Raw genomic sequence first — 27,884 nt, forward strand, 5'->3', positions numbered from 1 at the left:
GAACCTAACGGGCGTACCCGAACTAAGTTTTCAAGCAAGAGTGGCCGAAGCCTTAACTTTCAAGCCTTAACGAGTCTTAAATAAATTAAATGAATAATCCGAAAAATCATACAAACCGAGAATTCTGAATTAATTAACCAGAATTTAAATTCTCGAACATTCTTAAATAAATAATTAATAATCCCTTAATACAATCTCAAATCCAAAAATTAAAACTCGAGTCTAACGCTATAAAGCGATAAACGACTCACGAGTGAGATCGAGCATTAAAATCTTTTTCTGAATTCACTACTCTTTGGCTTCGACGCGCTCAGTTTCCACCGATTCTCGCTGGCTTTGACTTGATCTGCGACTGAGCTGTGAAATTCAGAAATGAACATCGAGTCAATTCCTAAAGTCGAACTCCCGACTCAAACCTAGAATCCGAAAACGAACAACTAGCGAATCTCAACTTGTCACAAAATATTCCCGACTCATCAACAAATACAAAACAAGCTCAATGTAAATCATTCCCGAGGCTTAGAGTTTAGCAACATAACTAGTGAACCAAAACACATAACCGAGACCAAACTCACGGCCACAAACAGCCCTCGGCCAAGACAACACTCGGCCACGATAACAAACAAATCTCAAGTATCCAAAATTCACAAACAACTCATCACGGCCTCAAATCATCATCAATCCAGATTCCAGAATTTACAAATATCATCACAGTCTCATAACAACAGCAACAATCAGAATTCATACCAATTTACACATCAAAGACCACACGGCCAAGGCAAACCACTTAACCAAAATATGTCACACGGTCATGAACAACCACACGGCCAAAACTCAACTCCAAAACCAAATCTCATCAATTCCAATCATCAACATCAAAACCCAACATAAATCACACCGAAAAGCAATTCAAACCCATCAACCCACGCTCACAAATAGAAACCCCCAAATCAATTTATCCAAACCCTAATTTTCTTGAATTTGATTCTGGGTGAAAGAGAATTTCACCTTGCTTTGGGTGGGTTTGAACTCTCTGACGTTCAACTTCTTCTTCACCGGCGCCTCCTCGCGGCGGCGCTCTCGGAGACTCGCGGCGGTTGCGCGCGACAGTGCTCGGTCTCGGCTGGATGGCGAGCGCGCGGCTCGGTGATGAGGCGCTGGACAAGCGAGAGCAAGGGAAGAAGAAGAGAAGATACAAGAAGGGAGAGAGAAGGTGGCGGTGAGGTGGTGCTCGGTGGTGACGATGATTTGGAGCTAACGAATTTTTTTTCTCTTTGTTATCCTCTGCAAGTCGCGCGGGTGAGGAAGAGAAGAAGAAGATAACGTGAAGAATAAAGAAGAAGGGAGTAGAAGATAGTAGCAGAAGGAAAAAAAAATAATTTATTCACTAAATCCATCTTTCCTCCATCTTCTTAAATCAACCCCCAAACTCACGTTTTTATTTCAAGTGGATCCCGAGTTTTGTTACAATTACATCCTTCATCACCAAATTATTTAATTAAATCTGTGACCAATTGGACTTTAATTAAGTAATTTAAACCGAGAATTTTTCTCGTTCATTCTTGATTAATTTAAATATATTTAAGGTTTCTCGGAAATAATTCTCGTCCTTGAGAATTTATTTTCTTAAATTAGCTTCCGGAATATTTCCTCGGAAAATAATTTATTATTCGAGACGAACTCGATAAATCCTTTATTTATTCCGAGATTTTCCATTATCCTTAAATAGTTTAAATTAACTCGATAAACTTATACGTCCATAATTCATTCAAGAACTTACTTGTGACACACGGTAGCTCATTCATAATCCGTAAATTTACAAACAGCGATATTCAAAAGTTATCCTTTACAGTTGTTATCCGGGAGGGCATGCTTTTCGCGAAAATAACAGCATTTGCATCAACATAGTAGGGAGTGATAGCCTGCTGCCTATCTCGGCTATCGATGCGGGGAACAAATGCCCGGCCGCTATTGATTACTTAGTATGAGATGTTCAGCGCCTTTTCACGGAGGATGGGGTTTCTTCTTGTTGCCATGTTCCCTGAGACGGGAATGGTGCAGCTCATACTCTAGTCTCCATTTCTATTCAATTTTTAAACTAGTGTATTGTGGTTGAATGAGTGTCCTCCTTGTATTATTGGTGTTGTTGGGGCTTATTAGGCATTAACAGTTTAATGAAAGAGAGCACATACTCCAGTTTATTAAAGCGTGATGTAGCTAAATAGCCAATTTAAAATTATGAATTTGCAAAATAGTCAAGGTTTGTCTTAACTTAGTGAAATAACCAAATGTGCAGTAATTTGGTCTCAAAAATTTTTTTGACACCAAGATAAATCTTTTTGAAAGTGATAAATTGTTTATAAGAATCGTCAAAATTTTTAATCTTGGCTGTCAAAAAAATTTTGAAAACGTAAATTTGACTATTTTGCTGAAAAGTTGAAACTTTGACTATTTTACTAATCAATAAGTTTCAAATGGCTATTTTGTACTATTTTTCCTTTATTAAAAAAAACACGTAAATGTCTTAAAGCCTGTGGGAAGAAAATTGTCTTAATCTTTTATCTGCCTGACAAGTAAATGTGTGATTTTTTATAACTTATATATAAATTTGTACTACAATATTATCTAGTACATCAAAATAATTCATAAATTCCTTTATTTTAGACTAGTAATGGCTACGCGCTACGCGCGAATGATCGTAAAATGAAAGACGAACAAGTTCGAAGAAATTCAAACCGTTGATGAAAATTTTGGTAAAAGTATGCATGTACCAATTAATTGAACAAAATTGTACTTATATTTAATTGAGAAACAATGAAGTAAACGATACGGAGACTTTAAATACCTTGAACATAAGATAAATATATACTTCAAAATGTTAGCATAATTTTGGGACTACTAATGTCATTAAATAAATGTGTTGGGTCATTATTAATTAAGTCAAAATTGATGTGCTCTAATTTAGAATAAAGTTTGTGACTTAAGGACAAATTTGTCATGAAGTTATTATGTGGCTATCACATAAGTGCTAATCTAATTTGATGAGGGTCCAAATTAGAAATAAGCAATAGTTATTAGTAACTGCCTGACAGTTATTAATAACATGGTAGGTCCCTGATTGCAGTAGGTACGATAATTTTCTTGTATCCTCATCAACAAGAATTCTACAGACTCAGACAAACTGCAATCAGAAGACCATTCAACTCTTGGTGTTTGCAATCCATGGATTCAGGTACGCTTCCGCTATTAAGATCTTTAGTTTTGGTTCTCTTGAATTGAATTGGATTTATTTTTTAGGGATTTAAAACCCTAACAATTGGTATCAGAGCATCCTGATTTGATTCTTGAGAATTTTTGTTTTTTAAATTGCGTTAACACATGAAAAATCGATCTGGATCGTAATTTTATAATTTACGCAATTGATTGTTTGGGCAATGTGTTAATTATTGATTTGCGAACCTTATATAATCGTTCTGTTTTGCTTGGTGGTATTGTTGTTTGGCTATTTGCGATAAACCAAAAGTATCAGTTTTGTGCCATAAACTGTGTCGCATGTGTTTTTAGTGGAATTTAATTGTTTATGTAATTATCGCAACATGCGACTTTCGATGGTTTTGGTAATTGCTTTTGGATGTTAAAGTGACAGTATTACTTTTTGCTTTTCAAGTTCAATATTAGTCTTTTGTCGTACATGACATTTATAATTTTCAGTGCTTTTATATATCAGATTAAATCAATATCAATAGATTTAATTTTTTTTCTTTAGTTAGGCATCACGTACAGCAAGACTCTTGTATGTATCATTAGGTTCATTCATGTATATATTAAAGTTTCAAAAGTTAAGAATATTATATACACATATTTAAAACTTTTGGTAATTCAAATATATGGTTATTATAAATAATTCTTGGTCTATTATTCCTAATAAAGAGTCGAAACAAAAATGTCGCCAAAGTGACCTCTCTTGTATAGATTATTTATGAAGAATTTTAGATGTTGTGTATATGTTAATTTATGCGGATACTAGTCGGCCCAAAGGAAGATTAGTGACTGACCAAATTACATATACATATTTGTGATGATAAACATGTAACAATAGTAAAGTTTTACTTGTGAATAATTGATCGATCCAAAGATAGGTTAATTTTTTACGAGCCTTATTGTTAATGTTTGACATTACAACAAGAATACCGTTAGCAGTTAATATTATTGTCCAAAGACTTGATATTGATGTTGCATTAGGTATCTTGAGATGAGATTTACCATTATTTGAATTTTATTGCTTATTAAGGTTAATTTTGTGTGTGTATATATGTTTATGTGATTGTATTGTTCTATTTCAGCTGTTGCTACTGTATCTGCTAATCTCAATTCGGTTCCGGTCCTTAATGGTAACAACTTTAAGGATTGGAAGGAGAACATGATGATTGTTCTTGGCTGCATGGATCTTGACTTATCGCTTAGAATGGATAAGCCGGCTTCTCTTACGGATGCTAGTTCCACTGATGATAGGCGGATCTATGAGAAGTGGGACCGTTCTAACCGAATGAGTTTTATGATCATCAAGCGCGGCATACCTGAAGCTTTTAGGGGTGCGGTGTCTGAACAAATCACCAATGCCAAAGATTTTCTTGCCGAAATCGAAAAGCGTTTTGAAAAGAGCGATAAGGCTGAAACGAGCACTCTTTTAAAGAAGCTTATTTCAATGAAGTTCAAGGGCAATGAAAACATAAGGGAGTACATTATGGAAATGTCTCATATTGCTTCAAAGCTTAAAGGACTCAAACTTGAGTTATCGGATGACTTGCTTGTCCATTTGGTCCTTATATCTCTCCCTCCTAAATTCAGTCAACTTCAGGTTAGTTATAACTGCCAGAAAGAGAAATGGTCTCTTAACTAGCTCATTTCATTTTGTGTTCAAGAGGAGGAAAGATTGAAGCAAGATAAGACTGAAAGTGCTCATTTGGCAAGTACCTCTAAAAGTAAGAATCTCAAGAGGAAAAATGAGGCTGCTAAAGATAAAGGTCCAGCCCTAAAGAAACAAGCCCAACAGGAGCTTCCAGAGGGTTGTTTCTTTTGCAAGAAGCATGGACATGAGAAGAAGGAATGTCCTAAGTATCGCATATGGCGTCAGAAGAAAGGTACATTCATTGCTTTAGTCTGTTCTGAGGTTAATTTGGCTTCAGTACCTAGAAACACTTGGTGGTTAAATTCTGGTGCTACTTCTAACATAAGTGTTTCGATGCAGGGTTGCCTAAGCTACCGAAGGCCAAGTGATGCCGAGAGACGCATCTATGTTGGTGATGGCAAGTCGGTAGATGTGGAAGCAATTGTGCATTTTAGATTGTTATTAAGTACTGATTATTATTTGGATTTAATAGATACTTTTGTTGTACCGTCGTTTAGACAGAATTTGGTTTCTGTTTCTTATTTGGACAAATTAGGATATTGTTGTTCATTTCAAGACAGTAAGTTCAGTTTATCTATTAATTCTAAAAAGTTGTTGGGACCGGTTCACTTCTTATTTATGACAATCTTTATATGCTTGAAACTGTTGCTTCTTATAATGAAACCTTGAATGTGGAATCACGTGGTACTAAGCGTAAATTAAGCAATGAGAATTCAAGTTCTTTATGGCACAAGCGATTAAGTCACATTTCTAGAAATAGAATTGAAAGGCTTGTTTCCGAAGGAATTTTGGATCAAATTGATTTTTCAGACTTTGATGTATGTGTTGCATGTATCAAAGGAAAACAGATTATAAAGAAGAAAATAGGTGCATTAAGGGAAACAGACGTCTTAGAATTGATACATACGGACATTTGTGGACCATTTCCTACTCCTTCTTGGAATGGTCAACAATATTTTGTATCATTCATAGACGACTATTCAAGATATGCATACATTTTTCTTATTCATGAAAAGTCCCAAGTATTGGACGTGTTCAAATCATTTAAAGCCGAAGTTGAAAACCAACTCAACAAAAGGATAAAGAAAGTCAAATCTGACCGTGGTGGTGAGTACTATGGTAGATATGACGGCTCAGGTGAACAACGTCCGGGACCCTTTGCCAGATACCTAGATGAGTGTGGTATCGTCCCACAGTATACTATGCATGGGTCGCCTAGAATGAATGGTGTTGCTGAAAGACGAAACCGGACTCTTATGGATATGGTAAGGAGTATGATTAGTCATTCAACCTTACCAGAATCACTCTGGGGAGAGGCACTCAAGACCGCAGCCTACATTTTAAATAGGGTACCAACTAAAGCCGCTGTCAAAACACCTTATGAGCTTTTGGACCGGGCAAAAGCCTAGTTTAAAGCATTTTCATATTTGGGGTTGTCTTGCTGAAGCAAGGCCTTATAGGCCGAGTGAAAAGAAATTGGATACCAAAACAGTAAGCAGCTACTTTATTGGGTACCCTGAGCGATCAAGGGGGTATAAGTTTTATGATCCTAAAGTTAAGACAATCTTTGAGACGGGAACTGCAACGTTCTTTGAGGATATTGAGTTTGGTGGGAGAAATAAAGAAAAAGACTTTGTCTTTCAGGAGGATTCGGACTCAACAATTTCTATTGAGGAAAGTTTGATTCCTATTCCAGTTACTTTTGATAATGTTCAGGATTCTGTTCCTGTCATCAATCAAGAGCAACAAGACATTGTCATTCAACCACCTGAGGTACAAACTCAACAACCTCAAGATCAAGTGCCTTTGCGGCGATCCACTAGAGAAAGGAGAAATGCTATACCAGATGATTACATAGTTTTTCTTCTCGAAAATGAGAATGGTTGTGGTGTGATGGAAGATGACCCTGTCAACTTCCAAAATTCCATGAATAATTCAAACTCTATAAAGTGGATTGAAGCGATGAATGAAGAGTATAAGTCTATGCAAGACAATAAAGTTTGGGAACTTGTCCCATTGCCTGAAGGAAAGAAACCTATTGGTTGCAAATGGATTTTTAAAACCAAAAGGGATTCAACGGGTAATGTGGAGAGGTATAAGGCTCGTCTTGTAGCAAAAGGTTATACTCAAAATGAATGGATTGACTTTAAAGAGACCTTTTCTCCAGTTTCATCAAAGGACTCTTTTTCGGACAATCATGGCACTTGTTGTACATTTTGATATGGAACTCCATCAAATGGATGTCAAGACGGCGTTTCTCAATGGAGACATTGAAGAAACAATCTATATGGTGCAACCTGAAAACGTTGTGTTGGGAGACCCAAAGAAGATGGTTTGCAAATTGACAAAATCCATTTATGGACTAAAGCAAGCTTCCCGTCAATGGTACCACAAATTTCATCAAGTGATTCTCTCGTATGGTTTTGAGAGCAACGTTGTTGATGATTGTGTGTATCACAAGTTCAATGGAACTAAACATATGTTCCTAGTTTTGTATGTCGATGACATACTACTTGCCACTAACGATAAATGCATGTTGCATGAAACCAATAAATTTCTATCAAATCATTTTGAGATGAAAGATCTTGGTGATGCCTCTTTTGTATTAGGAATCCAGATTTACCGAGACCGTTCTCGAGGTTTACTTGGATTATCACAAAAGAGCTACATCGATAAAGTGCTTTAAAGATTTGGCATGTATGATTGTAAACCAGGAGACACCCCTGTCGCTAAAGGAGACAAATTCAGTCTCAATCAATGTCCTAAAGGAATTCTTGAGATTCAAGCAATGGAAAAGATTCCATATGCTTCGGCAATTGGGAGTCTTATGTATGCTTAGGTTTGTACGCGTCCGGATATTGCGTATATTGTTGGAGTTTTAGGCAGATACTTAAGCAATCCAGGTATGGATCATTGGAAAGCAGCCAAACGAGTCATGAGGTACTTGAAAAGAACAAAAGATCACATGCTCACATATAGGAGGTCAGACCAATTGGAGATCATTGGTTATTTTGACTCCGATTTTGCGGGATGCCAAGATAGTATGAGATCCACATCAGGCTATGTCTATCTGTTGGGTGGTGGAGCTATATCATGGAAGAGTGCAAAACAGACTCTTATAACTTCATCCACCATGGCAGCAGAATTCGTAGCATGTTATAAGGCATCTAACCATGGTATATGGCTGAGGAACTTTGTCACGGGGCTGCGTATTGTGGAAGGAATTGAAAGGCCGCTTAAGTTATATTGTGACAATAAATCAGCCGTAATGTATTCCAACAACAACAGGAGCTCGACGAAGTCGAAACATATCGACATCAAGTTCTTAGTTGTTAAGGAAAGAGTGCAAAGTGGACAGATTTACATAGAGCATTTAGGAACAAACTCCATGATAGCGGACCCTCTTACAAAGGGTCTACCACCGAAGGTCTTTCACGAACACACTTCTCATATGGGTGTTGTAGAGCTTCAGGATATCTAGATTCGGTGAGAGTTTGTTTATTTGTTTTATTTATGTTGTGTGCTTTATGTTTGCTTGTGTTGTTTGTAAACACACATATTTATTGTTTCTGATCAGATTTATAGTATTAGGTTATTACATTTTGCATATTCAGGATAAAGTTTGATCTCTTTAAATTTGGATCAGATAAAATTGATATGAATAAATCACCTTGCATATAATTTTATCTACCACATATTCATGATTGATCTATGTCATTTGATTATATTGATGTATGTGACCATTGACGTGTTTAGTTGTGATTGATACAACGAAAACAACTTTGATTCTATATTGATGTAATTGATGGACGAGATTGTAATATGTCACATCATGATAATGACAAACATTTTCTGCGCGCTAAGGTTGACACATTTATTTTATACATGCGTAGTCCAGTGGGAGATTGTTAGAATAATTTTGGGACTAATAATGTCATTAAATAAATGTGTTGGGTCATTATTAATTAAGTCAAAATTGATGTGGTCTAATTTAGAATAAAGTTTGTGACTTAAGGACATATTTGTCATGAAGTTATTATGTGGCTACCATAAGTGCTAATCTAATTTGATGAGGGGCCAAATTAGAAATAAGCAATAGTTATTAGTAACTGTCTGGCAGTTATTAATAACATGGTAGGTCCCTGATTGCAGTACGTACGATAATTTTCTTGTATCCCCGTCAACCAGAATTCTCAAGACTCAGGCAAACTGCAATCAGAAGACCATCCAACTCTTGGTGTTTGCAATCCATGGATTCAGGTACGCTTCCGCTATTAAGATCTATGGTTTGGTTTCTCTTGAATTGAATTAGGATTAATTTTAGGGATTTAAAATCCTAACACAAAATGTTGTTCAAAATACATCCAACAGTTGATTTTGACATGGCTGGAAAATTTTGATTGATAAGAGAAACATTTAGATAATACAATATAAAAAAAAAACTTCAAAAGCAGCCAACATAATATAGCTATAATCACAAAGAGGGGTAAGTCATCAAAAACCATAGTTTGATTTCAACAAAAGTAACACTTCAGTTTTTTTTTTTTTTCAATTTTTGGCTTCTTCTTGAGCTTAGTGTTGAGATCTTCACGGTTAGAAACACCGACCTTGAATGAGTGATCGTCACTTTGTTGTGCCTCAGGTTGGGATGGTGTAGATATGAGTTTACATTTCTCAACGGATTTTTGAACCGAAAGTTCATTCGATTATGTGTATTTTGTCTGAGTTGGAATAATGACTGGATTATCTTGTTTTTCAGACTCATGTTCGATGAGTGCAACTGATGTTGAGATATTGGGCAGAGTGTCCTGTCCAATGTCTTTAGTTTCTTCAGCAGCAAAAACAACTGTGAACTTTGTTCTCATGGCAATAGGCATATCATTTTTTGGAGCTTTCATATACACAAGGAAGTTGTTCTTGTGTGACAGCTCAAAAAAAGACTGTGGAGGTGCTTGATTAGGAGCCTAATTAAGAAATACGAACATGAATAAGTCATAAAGTTGTAGTAAAAGAATATGAAGTTTGGTCAACTTTGTGACTTACCATCGATGTTGCATCGACGATGTCCGTTGCTAGACATGAAAGTATGTTTTCAGCAGATTGACCATAGAGAGTAGCTGATATGAACCCTGTTGAGTCTTCTATATCTACTTCAATTCTAGGCCTAGAACATAGTAGAATAATTTGTTATTTGTTTATTCCCGCAGAGAGTTAAGAAGTGTTCGTTATTTGCATAAAAGAAATACGAAAGTTAGTTGGTCGAACCAGGGAATAGCTCTTGCTTGTGGAGTATCACAGAAAAGACATTCGAACAGAGTTTGTAAAACTGTGACATCTTTCACAAGAAACGTATCAAAATGGTTGCTTAAAGTCTGTAACTTTCAGCTTGCCCTTCACCCAAAATGCCGACCTCTGTAGATAAAGGAAAACATGTCTAATATATGTAAATGTAAATAAAAAAAGATATGATAAAACATGTCTAAGCATTCATACCATCAGAGCCATATCATGCACATGGCTGACTGGAATAATTTGATCATCAGGAGGAGGACGAAGTGGAATAGATAAAGTGTCATAGCTTTTGTCGTCGATCAGATCAGCAATTTTTTTAGAGTTGTCGATGATCCTGTTTACAGTCAATGGAAAGAGATGAGGTAAAAAAATAAACAGAACATGAACTTAAAGAAAAAATAGATTTAAAATCTGTGGCATGTGTGTTGTGTAAGAAATTAGACCATCCGCGAAGTTGCTTCGCGATGTCGAATTTAGGTTCAATGATGAAGCATGTCGTATGTTTCGTCTGAACACTAACAGCTCCTGAAATTAAAAAAAAAACACATAAATATTGCAAATTTCTCATTGCTATTTTTAGATACATACATATAAGGATTTTATTGTTGGTGAACTAACCATTGTGAGAAACAACTTGTGATTGAATGGCATCAATAATTGGCCTTCTATGAATAATGTTTGAGAGTGTTTCGCATTCATTTGTAGTGAAAGAATCCCACATCGTTAACGTCATGGTTTGAAATCTCCGGTAATGAAATAACAAAAGTCATTATTCATACTTATGTCAATCAGCAAATACAGTATGCACACTTACATATGTAATTTTAGAAGTTTCAAATTCTTACTTTGCATTAAGAAGAACCACTTCTTGTATTGCGCTAGCGGTAGAGGATCTTGTCTGGATTTTCCTCTTTGGAAGAATGTCTATAGCAGCATCGAGGATATCTGCACATTTATTTTGTCAATTATGTTACAGAGAAACAGATTTTTGAAAGTGAAAAAAAAATCACAGGTTGTAAGCATGTATTACTAATATGTGACACTTTGTCCATATGAATTTGAAGATCTGAGAAAGGAGTGAAGTTCTAAGTTGATTCCAATAAGGTTGCATGGTTTTCTTCTACTTCTTGAATTGTTGTTCGTGAATTTAGAGTCAAGTACAGCTCGTCATGTCGTTGTTTGTACTCTGTCTTTGCTTCCTTAACAGATGCATTCGAGATGAGATATGTTTTAGTCAGCTGGAGCTTGTTTTGAAAAGCTGTAATCGCTGAATCAAATATCACTGCCCGTATTTTGTTTCCCTGTGACAAAATCAATAGCGAAGGTAAATATAGCAGAGAATATTCGTTAATAACGTTTGTTAAGAAAGATGAAAAACCTGCAGGTCTACTAAGGTCAACGATTGGTATTTGATAGGGCTTCGAGTTGAAGAACAGGGGGTTGTCTTTTCAGCAACAACGACTTTAGATGTCCAGCCCAGTTCATCTTTTTGTATTTCAGGTATCAACTTATATTTTTTGAGGCAGTTTCAAAACTGCACATTTACAAAGAAGAATCGAAGAGAATGTAAAAAAAATGGTTAAAATAAATTGTTTTTACTGTTCCAGAATCATATATTCTAAAGCTAATAGAAAAAAATGGATATAGAATTCATAAGCTATACTAATTGAACAGTTTTCAGTAAGCATCACAGTATATGTCTTATTGTTTGTGAATATTAAAATATGAGGAAAAAGATACTAACTTTGAAGTAAAAAATTGATTAAAATAAATCTGTTTTACTTGTTTCAGAACCATATATTTTAAAGCTCGTAAAAAATGGATATAGAATTCATAAGCTATACTACCTGAACAGTTTCCAGTAAGCATCACAGTACATGTGTTATTGTTTGTGAATCTTAAAATTTGAAGAATAAGATACTAACCTTGAAGTCATCATGTGGAGAGCAGAAGAGAAGATGTTATTTTAGCTGGAATTGGTATTAGAAGGGGTATTTAGATGTATTTATTGAAGAAGCTGTGTAATAAAAACAAAGAGACTGTTTATTAATATTCTACTATGATGTCTACTTTGGTGCCTATTGGTATTCTAATTTATTGAAGTGACATGACAATAAATATATTAGAACCAGCAAGAGTAACATGCCTTGTGTGAATGTAACTAAACTATGGAAAGTAGCAAATTGAGCATCAAAGATAGCACACAATTCTGATAAATAGCAATACTAAATATAACACTCCTAATCAGCAAAACGTTTTTGATAAAATAGTGATACTAAATATAACATTCCTAGACCAACAGCTTTTAGGTAAACTTAAAAAAAATGCATTTTTGGTCCGAAAATCAGAACTTGCAAGACATTCAAGCACAAAATATGATAATCAACAGTATAGAAGGCCTATAGAAGGATATGGAGTAAATGCAACGCTACCAGAAAAAAGGCATTTAACTACAGTTTTTTTTTTTTTTTAGAAATCTACGGTTTTGTCTTAAACTAAAGTCTTTTAAAGTAGACTACGGTCATCCTTTTTTTGGCAGTTAATAGACTCTAGTCAGTTTGAAAACTGGAGAGATTAGCTTTATATTCTCTATGGTCAATGGGCGTGTTTGGTATAGATTAAATTCGCCAGTTTTTGTTTTTAGTATAAGCAAAAACGATTTTGGGTGTTTGGTAAAACTGCGGTTAGAAAAAACTTCAAAATCGCTTTTGGAATTTGTACAAGATTCGGAAAAGCTACGAATCGTAGCTTTCTTAAACAGCGTTTTTAAAAAAGCAAGAGAATTACTTTAATATCCTTTGTCAATTTTTTAAATCCCTAAATTATCTCCTAAACTCTCTAACTAAAGAAACTTAGTCACAGAAGAAATAAATACACGTTTAAATAGTCTGCTTATAATTTAAACAGAATAAAAAAAAAACTACCTTCTATAAAATAGCAAATATTTGAATTGATCTCTTATATACGAGATTTACTCATTCAGATTACACAACACAGCAATAAATACCCTATACATGCGTATTTACAATTGACTAAGCTAATTTGTTACTAAAAATGTGATACACAGATTTGACTTCAGATTTGATCACGTCCAGTTTAAGTATGTGGAAACAGTTGCACTTAATTACACAAACATGTGAGGAACAACGCAGTGAAGCAAGGCGGTCTCATTTTCATCTCTGCATACGTGTTTGGGGAAGAAACTGAACAGAAAAAGAATCAAGTAAACAAGTGGTAAGCTCTAATCATACTATGCAACTTTTTTACTGTCAAAATTTTTTCAGGTCACGTGTAATAACTGAACTTTGGTGGCTCTCAATTTTTAGGACTAACCATATTTCAGAGATTCAGAGTTTGAAGTTGACGTAGAGGAACTTTTACTGAGTGATTCTACAAACAAGGTAAATTATTTTCCAATGTAATCAGCTTGTAAAAAGTAACCACAAAACAGATAACAAACTTGAAAAAATGTCTACATTTCCATAACAATTCAAGTCATTTTTATGTTTTCCAATTCAAGCCCATCTTCAATTTATCATTAACAACTTTTATCAGAACATATTACTACGATTGTGTCAAGTGAAAAAATTGAAATCCGGCCAGAACCAAAACCCAAACGCAACACAAACGCAATTCTATTCAATAACGAAATCATATATCTAACAAGCTCGAAACCAAAAAAAAATAAGCTTAAAACCCTATATTCAATCGGATTGAGGAATGACAGAACCAAAACCCCCAAACATAAACCATAAATTCATTTTGAAGAATAATCGGATTTGAAGAAAAGAAGTAGAGACGTTTGATGAGGCTTACAAGGTGATGAAGAAGATCGAGTCGGCGGCGTCTCTGAAGGAGCAGAGAGCTGATGAAGCGGCTCAAGTCGGCGGCGTCTCTGAAGGAGCGGTTCATCCTGGAGCAGAAGATCAACCGAGCTCTGGCGCTGGTCCACTGGAAGACGACATACTCTTGGAGGAGACGCTGGGCGAGCTCGACTACAGTTTTTAGATCAAAACCCCCAAACCCCTAAAATCAAAAACCTAGAAACCCCTAAACCAGGAAACCCAAAAATCTAATACCCCCCCACTTAAAAATCAGCTCAATGATTTGAAGAACAATCTCGAGCACAACGGATTTGAAGAAATAAATCAGCTAAACCCTCGTTTCCCCGGCGACGTAGGCTCGCTCGCTCGCGCTCTCTCTCTCTCTCTCTAAAAACAATGTCGCTCGCGATTTTGGATGTGGGGAAAGAGAAGAAAAAGTAACTTCGGTTAAAGATAAACCATTGAATGAGAAAAGCGGTGCATGTGTTAAAAAATTAACTTCGGTTAAAAATTAACTCATCTGTATACTATTATCTATATACTAGTCAAAATATAGATAAGTAAACTAGTAATATTATTATCTATATACTCTATCTGTATATCAAATCAATATACTCATAATTATAAGTAAACTAGTGTGTATATTTTACATTTTTACTATTGAAAGAATTAAAATAATACATTTTTTAAAAGAATTAACCGATTGAAAGAAATAATACATTTTTTAAGTTTTACTATTTACTATTTCATATGATATATAATAGAAATAATTCATTTTTTAAAAATACGAGAATGTTAATCTCGTTTATATTCCTTTGTTACTTTTTTTTTGTAGTATAAATAATGTTTACATCGAATGTTATTTAGTCTTATGTTATCACATATTCGTTTTCAGGAACAAATGGATATCACATCAGACGATGAGTTCGACATTGTTGCCAAAAAGGAACATAACGAACACAGTGTTCTTATACGGAAAATTGCTCATTTGATGCAAATTTATTATGATACATACATACATAAAGTTCCTTGTATGGATTAAAAAAAAACGGGGCATATTTTTCTTCAAGAGATATTGAGGGGAAACAGAATTCGGTGCCAACGACTGTTCAGAATGGAAAAAGAGGTTTTCACAAGTTTGTGCAATAACTTGGAAACAAGTTACGGTTTCAAAGGTTCAAGACATATGACTGCATTGGAGATTTTAGGAATGACTCTAATGATTCTAGGACATGGTCTAGGAAATCGGTTAGTGCAAGAGATGTTTCAACATTCTGGTGAGACGATAAGTCGATATTTTTCGGAGACGTTGGATATATTATGTCTCATGGGAGCCGATGTCATAAAACCTGCTGATCCAGAATTTAAGAGTACTCCCAAAGAAATAGCAAACGATCCAAGATATATGCCACATTTTAAGGTATTATACTCATATTTTTGTTATTTATTTTCATCGATACTCTGTATAAATTAATTGAGATATTTGTTTAAAGTCAGAAACGAATGACTTTTATTCAGCCATTTAGGCTTGTTTAAATAGAAAATTACAGAGTAAATGCATTACATAAAACTAGCAACTAATTGATCCTATCTTATCAAAACAGATTACAGCTATTAAAAAGAGATTACAGCTAATTACTTCTGATTCTAATTAATTACAAATAGAATAAAATATACTAAATAACAATCCTAATAATTACTGTTAATATTCTCGACACCCCTCCTCAAGCTAGAGAATAGATATCGATCATTCCCAGCTTGGATAGAAACCTTTCGAACATAGCAGTAAAAAGTCCCTTAGTAAGAACATCAGCGAGCTGTTCAGATGATGGAACAAAGGGTATGCAGATATCGCCGTTTTCCAGTTTCTCCTTGATGAAATGTCGATCTATTTCGACATGTTTTGTCCGGTCATGCTGCACAGGATTCTGAGCAATATTGATTGCTGATTTGTTGTCGCAGTACAACCTCATCGGTTTATCTCCTTCAACCTTCAGCTCCTCTAAGATCTTCCGAAGCCATAACAACTCACATACTCCTTGCGCCATGGCTCTGAACTCGGACTCCGCACTGCTTCGAGAGACAACTGGTTGTTTCTTGCTCCTCCAAGTAACTAAGTTGCCCCAAACAAAGGAGCAATAGCCAGTGGTAGATCTCCTGTCTGTAGAACTTCCGCCCCAATCAGCATCCGTGAAGATCTCCACTCTTCGGCTCCCATTCTTTGAAAACATAATTCCTTTACCCGGGCTTCCTTTCAAGTAATGAAGAATCCGATAAACCGCCTTGGAGTGTTTTTCTGATGGACAATGCATAAACTGACTAACCAAGCTCACTGCAAACGCAATATCTGGCCTTGTATGCGCCAAATAAATTAGCTTCCCCACCAGCTTCTGATACCGGTTCTTGTTCACAGCCTCAGCACCATCTTCTTTTTCGAGTTTCTGATTCAGATCGATAGGAGTTGCCACTGGTTTACATCCGAGCAATCCAGTCTCTTTCAAGAGATCAAGAACATATTTTCTTTGTGAGATAACTATTCCTTTTGAGGATCTAGCCACCTCCATTCCAAGAAAATATTTGAGCTGTCCTAGATCTTTGACCTCAAACTGGTTGGATAAGAAGTTCTTCAGTGACTCCAACTCTACTATGTCATCTCCTGTCATCACAATGTCATCTACATACACAATTAAAATAGTAATTTTACCATGATTGTGTTTGTAGAACATCGTATGATCTGAATGAGCTTGAGTGTAACCATGTTGTTTCACAGTTCTCGTGAATCTCTCGAACCATGCCCTCGGAGATTGTTTCAATCCATATATGGATTTCTTTAGCTTACATACTCTGCCATCCTTCTTTAGCTCATCAAAGCCTGGTGGAGCTTCCATATACACCTCCTCCTCTAGCTCGCCGTTTAAGAACGCATTCTTCACATCAAACTGTCTGAGAGGCCAATCCAGATTAGTGGCTAACGAGAGAAGAACATGTACGGTGTTTAGTTTGGCCACAGGAGCGAAGGTTTCCTCGTAGTCCAGGCTGTATGTCTGAGTGAAGCCTCGTGCTACGAGTCGAGCCTTGTATCTCTCAATCGAGCCATCAACATGGTATTTTATGGTAAATACCCACTTGCTGCCGACACATCGGGTAAAGAGGTAAGATCCCACGTGTCATTCTTCTTCAGGGCCTTCAACTCCTCAAAGACCGCCTCTCTCCATCTCGGAACCTCTAGAGCTTCATGTATCGACTTAGGTAGTTCATCATCCATAATCCTGGTGGAAAAGGCTTTGAAATCTGGTGAGAGCTTATGATAAGATACGAAATTGGATATTGGATGTTTTGTGGTACATGATCTGACACCTTTGCGTACGGCTATGGGTTCAAAGAATTCTATAGAAGGTTCTAAATTTGGAAGAGAAGTAGGAGAAAGAGAAGTCGTACCTTGGACCTCGGTCGAGTCCGATGATTGGCCCACCTCGGGAGCTGGTGGAATATTACTTGGTTGAGTCCTCCTTTCAGAATAAACACGAAGTTCAGTAGGTGGTTCCAAGTTGTTTTCTACCTGGGTCTCACGAGGTTGTGAATTTATAGGTTGTGAAATCCTAGGATTAGTTACAGAAATAATTGGTTCCACTAAACTATTTTCAACCGATTTTGGCAAAGATATTTTCTCCCAAAAACTCATTTCAGAATCATTCTCCCCCGGAATGGAGTCTTTCTCAAAAAAAGGTTGTTTTTAAAAAAAAGTGACATCCATACTCACGTAATATTTTCCAGATTTAGGATCAAAACATTTATACCCTTTTTGTGTTGGTGAAAAACCAAGAAATATGCATTTATGTGCCCGGGGATCAAGCTTTCCTCTATTATGGCCGTGTATGTGAACAAAAGCAATGCAACCAAAATTTTTTGGTGTTAAATCAGTGAACGATCTATTTTCAGGAAACATATTCTTTAGTGCTTGCAAAGGAGTGATGTAATTAAGAACTCTTGTAGGCATTCGATTAATCAGATAAGCCGCAGTTAAGAGCGCTTCATTCCAAAAACGATTAGGAACATTCATAGCAAATAATAATGCCCTAGATACCTCTAATAAATGCCTATTTTTCCTCTCAGCCACTCCATTTTGTTGGGGAGTATCAACGCAAGAACTGTGATGAATAATTCCTTTTTCTTTCAAAAAATCACCCAAGATTGCATTAAAATATTCTCGGCCATTATCGGTTCTAAGAACTTGAATATTAGTATGAAACTGAGTATTAATCAAAGAGTGAAAATTTTTGAAAACATTTGCTGCCTCGGATTTTTCCTTTAGAAGATAAATCCATGTGATTCTAGTGTGATCATCAATGAATGTGATGAACCATCTAGAACCTGAGGCAGTTTTTACTCTTGAAGGGCCCCAAATATCACTATGCACGAGTGAAAAAGGTTTTGATGGCATATACTTCAAAGTAGGATAAACAGATCTATGATGTTTTGCCAATTCACAAACTTCACAACAAAAAGATGAGATGTCTTTATTTTTAAAAAGATTTGGAAACAAATATTTCAAGTAATTAAAACTGGGATGGCCTAACCTATAATGCCACAACATTATTTCATTCTCACAGGACAAGGTAGTAAAACATCTTGGTTTCTGAACTTGTTCATCTGAAGGATTTTCCGAGACCAAGTGATAGAGTCCATCAACTTCCTTAGCATTGCCAATCATCTTCCCCGAACAAGGATCCTGAAATTCAAATCCAGCAAATGTTACTGTAGCAATACATTTGCAATCATGAATAATACGACTAACAGAGATGAGATTGCAAGAGAGCTTTGGAACATGTAGGACATTTAATAATGTGAGAGATGGAGAAATAATAATAGAGCCTTTTCCAGCAATAGAGGTTAGAGAACCATCGGCAATTTTAACTTTCAGATTTCCAGATAAAGGATAATATGAAGAGAATATGGAGGAACTACCAGTCATATGATCTGTTGCCCCTGAATCTATGATCCAAGGGTTTAATTTTGAGCCGGCTGTGAAAGCTGTAGGGTATGTACCTTTTTTAGCTAAAGAAGAAGAGGCAATGTAAGATGATGAGTTAGGAGTGTTGGATATGGAATGAGAACTCATTAGTTGATACAATTGCTCTAGCTGTTCTTTGCTGAAGGCAGACGTCTCTGAGGCAAATTTCGGCTCTTTGGAAGTGTCTTCGGATGAGGCATGAAAACCCTTTGAATCACGAGGATTCCGGTAAGATGAAGGGTTCTCGGCTGGCCTGCCATGCAGCTTCCAACACTTCGCTTTGATGTGTCCCGGCTTGTTGCAGTGCTCGCAGAACGGTCGGTCTTTCTCGCTGCGACGATCAGTGCGACGTGGTGGCTGACTGGAGAACAGGGCAGATGGTTCGGTGGAGGTTGATGAGTGTCCGCCAAGCATAACAGTCCGCCGGCTCTCTTCTCTTCTGACCTCGGCAAAGACCTCCCTTGTACTCGGCAATGGATCACGGCCAAGTATGCGTCCCCTCACTTCATCCAGCTCTTTATTAAGTCCGACGAGGAACTCGAAGACGTGCTCTTTCTCCACCATTTTCTGAAATAAGGCTCGGTCCTTTGCACAGACCCACTCATGATCGCTGAACATGTCTATTTCCTGCCACAATGTTTTCAAATCCGTATAATATTGAGTAACGGATTTATCACCTTGTTTTAGCCGCCATAGCTGAGTTTTGAGCTCGAACCACTGTCCCGCATTCCCGAGATCAGAGTAAGTCTCGTTCACAGCGGTCCAGATAGCATGAGCGGTGGGCAGGAAGAGATATGTTCTTCCTACGCTCGGTTCCATGGAATTTATGAGACACGACATGATCATAGAGTTTTCTGACTCCCATTTTTCCGTGTCGGCAGCCTTCTCAGTCGGTCTCGTGCTGGTACCTGTAAGATAGCCGAATTTTCCACGGCCTCGGATGAACAGTTTAACCGATTAGGACCACTGTAGGAAATTGTTTCCATTCAGTCTGTGAGAGGTGATGGACAGGTTTTGGAAGGTTTCAGTGTTTGGAGAGATTTGTGGTGGGTGAGCAGGGCTCATGAGAGCCGATGTATCATCAGAGGGTTCAGCCATTTTAGGCTCTGATACCATAAAGTCAGAAACTAATGACTTTTATTCAGCCATTTAGGCTTGTTTAAATATAAAATTACAGAGTAAATGCATTACATAAAACTAGCAACTAATTGATCCTATCTTATCAAAACAGATTACATCTATTAAAAAGAGATTACAGCTAATTACTTCTGATTCTAATTAATTACAAATATAATAAAATATACTAAATAACAATCCTAATAATTACTGTTAATATTCTCGACATTGTTTTTTTTTAAGGATTGCATTGGTGCTATAGATGGTGTTCATGTTCCAGCTTCTTTACCTCAAGCAGATCAAATACCGTTTATCGGTAGAAAGAAGATTCCTACTCAAAATGTTATGGCTGTATGTGATTTCAATATGAAATTCACTTTTGCGTATGCTGGTTGGGAAGGTAGCGCTCATGATTCAAGGGTATTCTCTGCCGCTCTTCGTGATACTGAGATTAACTTTCCAAAACCTTCAGAAGGTATGACTTTTTTTTTTTTTTATAGCTTTGTCTTGTATACAGTTTAAACTAAATCATTATATTCAACTTGATATGTCACAGGAAAGTATTATCTGGTTGACGCTGGTTATCCTAATTTGCCTGGATATCTTGGTCCGTATAAAGGTCAAACATACCATCTGGAGCATTTTCGTGCAAGAAGAACTCAACCTACTACAAGCAAAGAAATCTTCAATCGTGCACATTCTTCTCTGAGAAGCGTCATCGAGCGGAGCTTTGGAGTGTGGAAAAAAAGATGGAGAATCCTGAATGTCATGCCGAGTTATCCATTCAAAAATCAAGTAAAAATAGTTATCGCAACTATGGCACTGCATAACTATATTCGAATGCATGCAAGACAAGAGATGGATTTTGAAATATTCGACGAGACAGAGAGGGCGATGGCGAAGGGGATGAAAACGACACAACTGAAGATCAATATGAAGATTGTCAGACTTCTTCGAGTAGTATGGACAAGTTAAGAGATGAGATTGCTGCAAGTTTAGTAGAAACGATAAATTTGTAGTTTACATTTTTGTTTAAAAACTTTATATTAAAAATAAAATAAATTTGTAGTTTACATTTTTGTTTAAAAACTTTATATTAAAAATAAAATAAATTTGTTTCGTCCATATTTTTCTAGTTTGTAATTATAATTCATATATATGCATATAAATAAGTATATAAATAATTATTATTTAATTTATAAGACCATGTCTATTTTAGTCTTTTGACCATAATATATTTATTTTACCAAACGCTCAATCAGTTTTTGTTACCAGCAACAACTGTTTTATAAACAGTTTACCAAACACCTGTCAGTTTTAAAAAAAACAGTTTTTTTTAAAAACAGAAACTAAAAGCACTTTTTAAAAAAACAAAGCTGTGCCAAACGGTGCCAATATAATAATAGAGTGTAAAACTTAAAAAATAAAAAATGGTTCAAATTTTTACCAAGTTTAGAAGGAGGGAAATTTTCCCTCTTAAGAATTTCATTTTTAGCGGTGTATGAAAAGTAAAAAAAAAAATTGACTTAGTGCGCGTATACACTATAGTATATTCACTTTCTATATCTCACTTCACCATACTTTTTTTTAGTTGGTTATAATTTTTAAAAAGTTCAGGTTGTGTTTGGTAGTTAACTCAAAAAGTTTTTGTTTTCTGTTTTCTAATTTTTGTAGTTGTACTGAAAAACTGTTTTGTAGTTGTTTTCAAAAAGCTGTTTGGTACAGTTTTCATTTTTGTTTTTGAGAAAGTGAAAAAATTGAAAAAAGTGTTTGGTATAGTTTTCATTTTTGTTTTTGAAAGAATGAAAAGAGAAGATGAGGAGAAAGATGAGAGAAGAGAAGAATTTTTTTTTCAAAAACACCTTTTATTTGTTTTCAGTTTTCTTTACTTTTTTTCCAAAACAACTTCAAAATTTTTTGAAATTTTTTTCCAAAAACTTAAACCAAACATGTTTTCAATTTTTTCAACTCAAAAACAAAAAAATTGTTTTTGAGAGGAATACCAAACATGGTCAGATCTTCTATCTCTTTCATCTTGTATCATCTCTATTGTGTTGCCGACCACCGTCGCCCTCCTCCCCGCCTCGCCTCTGCTGTCCTGCACACTCAACCGTCCTCAGCGAGTTTCATCTCCCTTTTTCTCTTATTATCAGCTCTCGCTCTTGTCTCGTATCTCTCCTCTCGAATTTCTCTCCAAGTTCAGATCCTCTCTCTCTCATGTCGAATCTCTCTCTACAAATTTCTGCCCAACCGCCACCGCGATTCCCCCTCTCTCTCTCGGCCCTTTGGCGCCATTCCTCACCTCCTCCACTCTTCCCCTGCCTCCATGGCCGAGAAAGGTTTGTGACCTAATTTAATTTGTATATTGTCTTTATATTTTATAAAATTTCCGACTTATTTTAGGTCGACTTCTGCATATAGTTGACGCTGCTTGTTGTGTGTTTGAGGATTTCGTGAGGTTAGGGTTTAATTTGGGGTTTTTTTAATATTTGAAATTTCTATTATTCTGAACCCTAACCAATTTAACACAATTTTTCTCATATTTGTCGGAGAAAAGGAAGATACGAGCAGGAATGTGGCTGAGCTCCGACCCCATCACCACAAGTAAGAGAATGGGAATTGAATTTTTTGAATGAATATGGCTGATTTCAGTTTTTTTACATCTCAATGGATTCTGAAATATTTATTTTAGATTGGCTTGAGGTTGATTTTGAGTAATTTAGTTAACTGAGTCTTAGGTTTTTTACATCTCGATGAGCGATTCAATCTGCTATCTGTAAGTTGTTTCAGTTTCATTACAAAAAATAAATATTCAACCCATTGTTAGTTTAAAACTTTCACAAGTCCAAATGGGCTTAGTCAAGCCGGCAGTGTTTTGAACTATTGTTCTGCTCTTGATTCTTTTCTTTCTTTCTTTGAACAGGTCAGGAAAGAGATGGAAACGGTAGACCAAAGCATAGCATAACAGGGTAAGTTGTAGAAGTCAGGCTTGCATACTTTTTAGGGAAAATATAGGGTGTTGATCTGAGTATTTGAGCTTAGTGATATTGTTGAAGTAAAACAAATAATTTCTTGCTAATATTCATCCATGTGGTTATCAGATCTGTTTCTATGCATTCATCAACACTCATGACTTGTTAGACTATAGAAGCAAGTTATCTTGTAATAAAAAAAGTTACAATATTTGATAGTAGTCAGAATACAAGTGTGAACGAGTTTGTTGTGTTAAGTCTAATAACGGTGATTCTGACTTGAACATTGCTACTTGAGCTTGTTTTGTTCTAATATTTCATAGTCTTCCAAGGATGCAATTGGTACATATTTTTTTATTTGTAAGTAATCAGAGGCTATTTCAGATGCAAACAAAAGCGATTGAGTTGGATCTTTCCAATTCAAAAGCTTACTTGAGAAATTGGTACATATTTTTTTATTTGAGGCTATTTCTATGTCAAAGTTTATGAGAATTGAATTGGAATTTTGTGATGGGCTTGATGAATCCGATTAATGTTTGTCGCTTGATTTATGAATGAAGTTTATCAATGTCTATCCTAGTTTTCTTTAATAATTATGATGCGCAATGGATGATTTCTATCTGGATAGCTACATTAGCACAATCGGAGTCTACTTATGTGGAAGCAAGATGTGACTTTGAAGCACATCGGGGCAGCAATGCGGGGCAGCAATGAGGCTGTCCTAGTTCAGCAACGAAGCTAATTGATTTCAAGAGTGAGTCTATCCACAGTGGGTCTATGACAAATTGTAAGTACTTAATATGGATTAAAGATTTGTATATAAGCCTTGATGTTATTATGATATTAATATTGATTTCAAGATATTAATATTGACAACGCTAGTAACCATTCAGATGGTTGTGGTCAGATTCAAAACGATTAAATTTTGAGATAGGTATGGTAGTGTGTGTGTGTGTGTGTGTGTGTGTGTGTTTGTTTAGGTAGGTCTGTGTGTGTTATGTTAGGTAAGTCTGATTTGATCATGTGTGTGTGAAATATTAGTGTTAGTGTCTAATTAGTGTTAGGTTCAAAGCTAAACAATGTCTCAGGGTGTTAGTACATGGTGTGGCTTTTTCTTATGTCTCAGGTGTTTATGATTTTGTGTGATTTTGGTGTGTTTTTCCCTTGCCTGCAGGTTCAATGGGTTCACTATATTAGCTTTGCTTGTAGGGTCATAAACAAATTGTAAGTAATTTATCTTTTCCAAATATTTGTAATGCCAAATTTATGCATGTAAATGTAAATTATATTTATGATTGATTTAATGAAATATGAGATTTTTTTATATTATTATTAGATATTTTTTGGATATTCATTTATTATAAATGTATTTTAGTATATATATTTATTTAAATATATATTTTTATTAAAAAAATTGCTCTAAAGAAATAAGATGTAGTATATATTGTAAAAATATAATTTCATAAATATAAACTGCAGCTAAACAATGTAGTCTTCAACAGAAAAGACTAGAGTTATAGGCAAAGAGATAAGACTCCAGTGCAATAAATGCCACAAAAACGCGGTAGTCTGTCTAATTGAATCAATTAAGACTAGTTAAAACTGTAGTGTTTTTTTCTTATGTAATTGAGTTCTATATAACTATAGCATAACGTTGTAGTATTTATAGATGATACTAGTAAGACTATATCTAAAAAATGTAGTTATATATTTTAACTACAGTCTTATAAAACCAATACATTACGACAAAAAACTGGAGTCATAATTAAAGAGATAAGACTCCAGTGCAATAGATGACAGTCGGTAAACTGTAGTGGACTTAAAATGACTACGGCGTTCGGCAGTAGTTAAGAGGCCAAATTTCTGGTAGTGGCAGTTGAGTTTTTAGTGACGGAGATGAGATTGACATGTCACAAACCTCGAGGTCTGAGGACCATAAGGCTCGGACTCGTGCGAGCTAAGGCTACCAGACTGTGTTGTGCCATGGAAATAGGTGGCGAGTTACTGGAAACTTCCTTCGTAGATCCTGGAACAGAAATGTACATTTGGAACATAAGATTGTGGGTTTTGTTTCATATATTACTATAAATCTATGGTCGAAACAAAGATCATAAGATGATGAGGCCAAAGTTCCGAGTGCAAAATAATTGCAATCAGGCCAAAGATGAATAAACCTGGATAATTGCAATCTAATGCAATATTAGTTCCATTGTTGTCAACGAGGACAAAAAAACATGAAAACTTACACAAATATCACAATACAGATCAGGCATTAGATATGAGAACTTGGTCTAAAAGATATCTGGGAGACAGAGAGATCGTATAAAGACTTATTTCTGAATCTAAATGTTGATTTCAAAAAATATATAAACGGTAGCTAAACATACCACGAAGGGCTTTTTCGAATTCCTCGAGCTGTGAGTTAAACCCACGATTCGGAGATGCGATTGGTCTTTTGCTCTTGACATGTTCTAAGACTAGGAACGCGAAACTCCAGGAGCAGGGGTCCATTCCCACTGGCCATTTCTATGCATAAGTAGCCCATAAGCATCTCATAGGGGCTGTGAGTGCAAGTATCTCATTAATAGAAACAAAAAGAAGGGGAAAAGCAAACAGAGATTTTGCTACAATAATTTTTTAAGTTCTCGTCTGTTTTCCAATTATCTGCCCTCCTATTCTCTTTCCATCAGCCAAACACACACAGCTTCTATGAAAGAGAACATACCGTGCCAGAAGAGTCCCTTCCACCACAAAGCGGAAACATGCCGTCTGAGCGTGTGCTAGCCGTAGCATACCTACAGAATGTGGCTGCTTATTTCATGGTTGCATCATTTTAAGGCATGTAATACTCCTACTTAAATATGTGAAGTTTTAGTAATAAAATTTCTCTTATAAAAAATTAAATATCTCTGAACAGGTAAAAAAATATTCAAGAAAACCAGCAATAGTGTGACCAGTACTCACATTCTAGCCATAGGTATATCACCTTCAAGGGTCAACCTTTGCCACACATATGGTTTTTGAGTAGTATCCAGTACCCAAGCATCAGACATGACTCTTTTTCCTAGACGAGGACAAATTCAGCGGAACACAATTCACATAACCTATCAACCCGAAAAACATAAGAATTCAAAGACGTTACTCTTATGCTACAAAAAAAAAAATCAAGTCAACTCTTTTGCTTTTGCAAGAGAATAGCAACTGATAGAGAAAAAGAGCCGCAGATTAATCTTAGTCCCATTAGTTCCAGAAAGTTGGTAGTAAAGAAGCGATGTTCCATAAAAGCAACAAGTTTGGTAGATGTCATGAAACTTGCGAATTGGACAAAGAAGCTGTAGTTTCGTAGTTAATTTTTTTTAAAATCAAAAAGCTGTAGTTGACAAAACTACATTTTTTTTTTTTATCAATTTATAATGTTGATGTGAAGACATTAGAAAATAAACCTACTGCGAATGGTTAACTTAAGCACAAAGACAAGTAATTTCCCCTAAAGACACTCACTAAACATGTCAACACCCAAGAGTCTCCTTTCAGTCCAGCAAAAAAATGCGTTGGGAATGCAATTAATTTTGCATTCAACCCATACCTTTTTTACCTTTCAAAATTGAAGCAGACCTAAAATAAAAACACCAGGCCTTATTTGATGAGATTCAAGCATAAGCCTCTTTTATCTTGATCAGATTAGAAGCAGAATAGGTTATTATTACTTAATTTCATAAAAAAAAAATTATTGCCTTTGTGAGGAGCATAAAACCGATATAGGGATCAAAGAAAACATCGATGATCCATACCATAGTCCATACCATAGTGAAACAACAAGAAGCCCAAAATCAAAACTCCTCACAATCAATTCAACAAACACACGGTAGACAAATGACATTCGTGTTTTTTACTATCTTAATCTCAATAGCATTCCAAATTTTCAGAATTAATTCAACAAACATATGGTCGATAATTGATAGAGGCATATAGCATCAGTATTTATAAATTAACAACAAATATTTGAAATACAAAAAATATATAGTTGAGAAGAAAAGAAGTACCAGAATAGGAGTTGCGTCGGTGCTTCGTTCATTGGAGTCCTACGAGGAAATTCTGATTAAAACATTACCGTCGATTAAGAACCCGGGTCGGAGTCCTACGAGGAAATTGTAATTAAAACATTACCGTCGATTAAGAACCCGGGTTCTTCTTCTGATTCCTCTATATTCATCAATAACTTTAAAAAAAAAAACTCACCTAGGAGAGGGCTTTTAGGCTGAGCCTGCAGCGAAATCGCTGTCGGAGATGAACGTTGAAGGAGATTAGATTGGACAGAACTAATCACGAAGGCGTGGCAAAAGCGCGGCCGGTGTCGGACCAGAAGCTGTTCGGTGGAGTCAAGTTCGGGGAGATGGAGAGGGACTGCCTGCTGGCCCACGGGGCGTCGGCCAACCTCCACGAGCGCCTCTTCACGGTCAGCGACTCGTCTCAGATGAGCGTTTGCCGCGTCTGCGGCAGCGTCCCCACCGTCATCCAGCGGCCCGTTGCCGGAGGCCACAAGATCAGGGGCCCCTACCGCCGCCTCTGCCACTCCACCGACTCCAAGGAAGAGTGTGATTTGGAGCTTTCTCTTTGTCGCAACCTTCTCAATTTCCTCCCCTTCCTTTAGGTTCGTTGTTGTTGTTGTTTTTTTTTTTTTTTAAGAACCATGGACGTTTGTTGAAGAAGGGGAGAAGACAGGAGAAGAAAATCGGCTCTTGTCACTAAGGGAATAGATA

General features: G+C 36.1%; 2 long non-coding RNA genes and 1 pseudogene across 3 annotated transcripts; 2 read left to right on the plus strand and 1 right to left on the minus strand.

Moving 5' to 3' along the window:
- The first annotated feature begins 4,345 nt into the window (after nucleotides 1-4,345).
- On the plus strand, nucleotides 4,346-5,277 carry LOC149394735 (uncharacterized; annotated as a pseudogene).
- Nucleotides 5,278-21,720: 16,443 nt separating this feature from the next.
- Nucleotides 21,721-24,453, plus strand: LOC149394736 (uncharacterized). The gene is made up of 7 exons (XR_016297025.1): nucleotides 21,721-21,769; nucleotides 22,169-22,491; nucleotides 22,556-22,610; nucleotides 22,710-22,756; nucleotides 23,076-23,121; nucleotides 23,753-23,911; nucleotides 24,299-24,453. It is a non-coding gene; the product is annotated as an uncharacterized LOC149394736 (long non-coding RNA).
- Nucleotides 24,454-24,671: 218 nt separating this feature from the next.
- LOC149394737 (uncharacterized) lies at nucleotides 24,672-27,868 on the minus strand. Of its 2 annotated transcripts, none has more exons than XR_016297024.1 (6): nucleotides 27,364-27,868; nucleotides 27,168-27,262; nucleotides 26,089-26,188; nucleotides 25,850-25,919; nucleotides 25,512-25,685; nucleotides 24,672-25,150 (listed from the first exon to the last, which is right to left on the minus strand). It is a non-coding gene; the product is annotated as an uncharacterized LOC149394737 (long non-coding RNA). The 2 variants fall into 2 exon arrangements; XR_016297023.1 differs by having other exon boundaries at nucleotides 26,089-26,228; nucleotides 27,364-27,867.
- Between the last annotated feature and the right edge of the window lie 16 nt (nucleotides 27,869-27,884).

The sequence above is a fragment of the Urtica dioica genome, chromosome 5 (genome assembly GCF_054948205.1).
Source record: "Urtica dioica subsp. dioica isolate 48M chromosome 5, U.dioica_male_clone48M_v1_H2, whole genome shotgun sequence".
In the NCBI taxonomy this organism is placed as follows: Eukaryota; Viridiplantae; Streptophyta; class Magnoliopsida; order Rosales; family Urticaceae; genus Urtica; species Urtica dioica.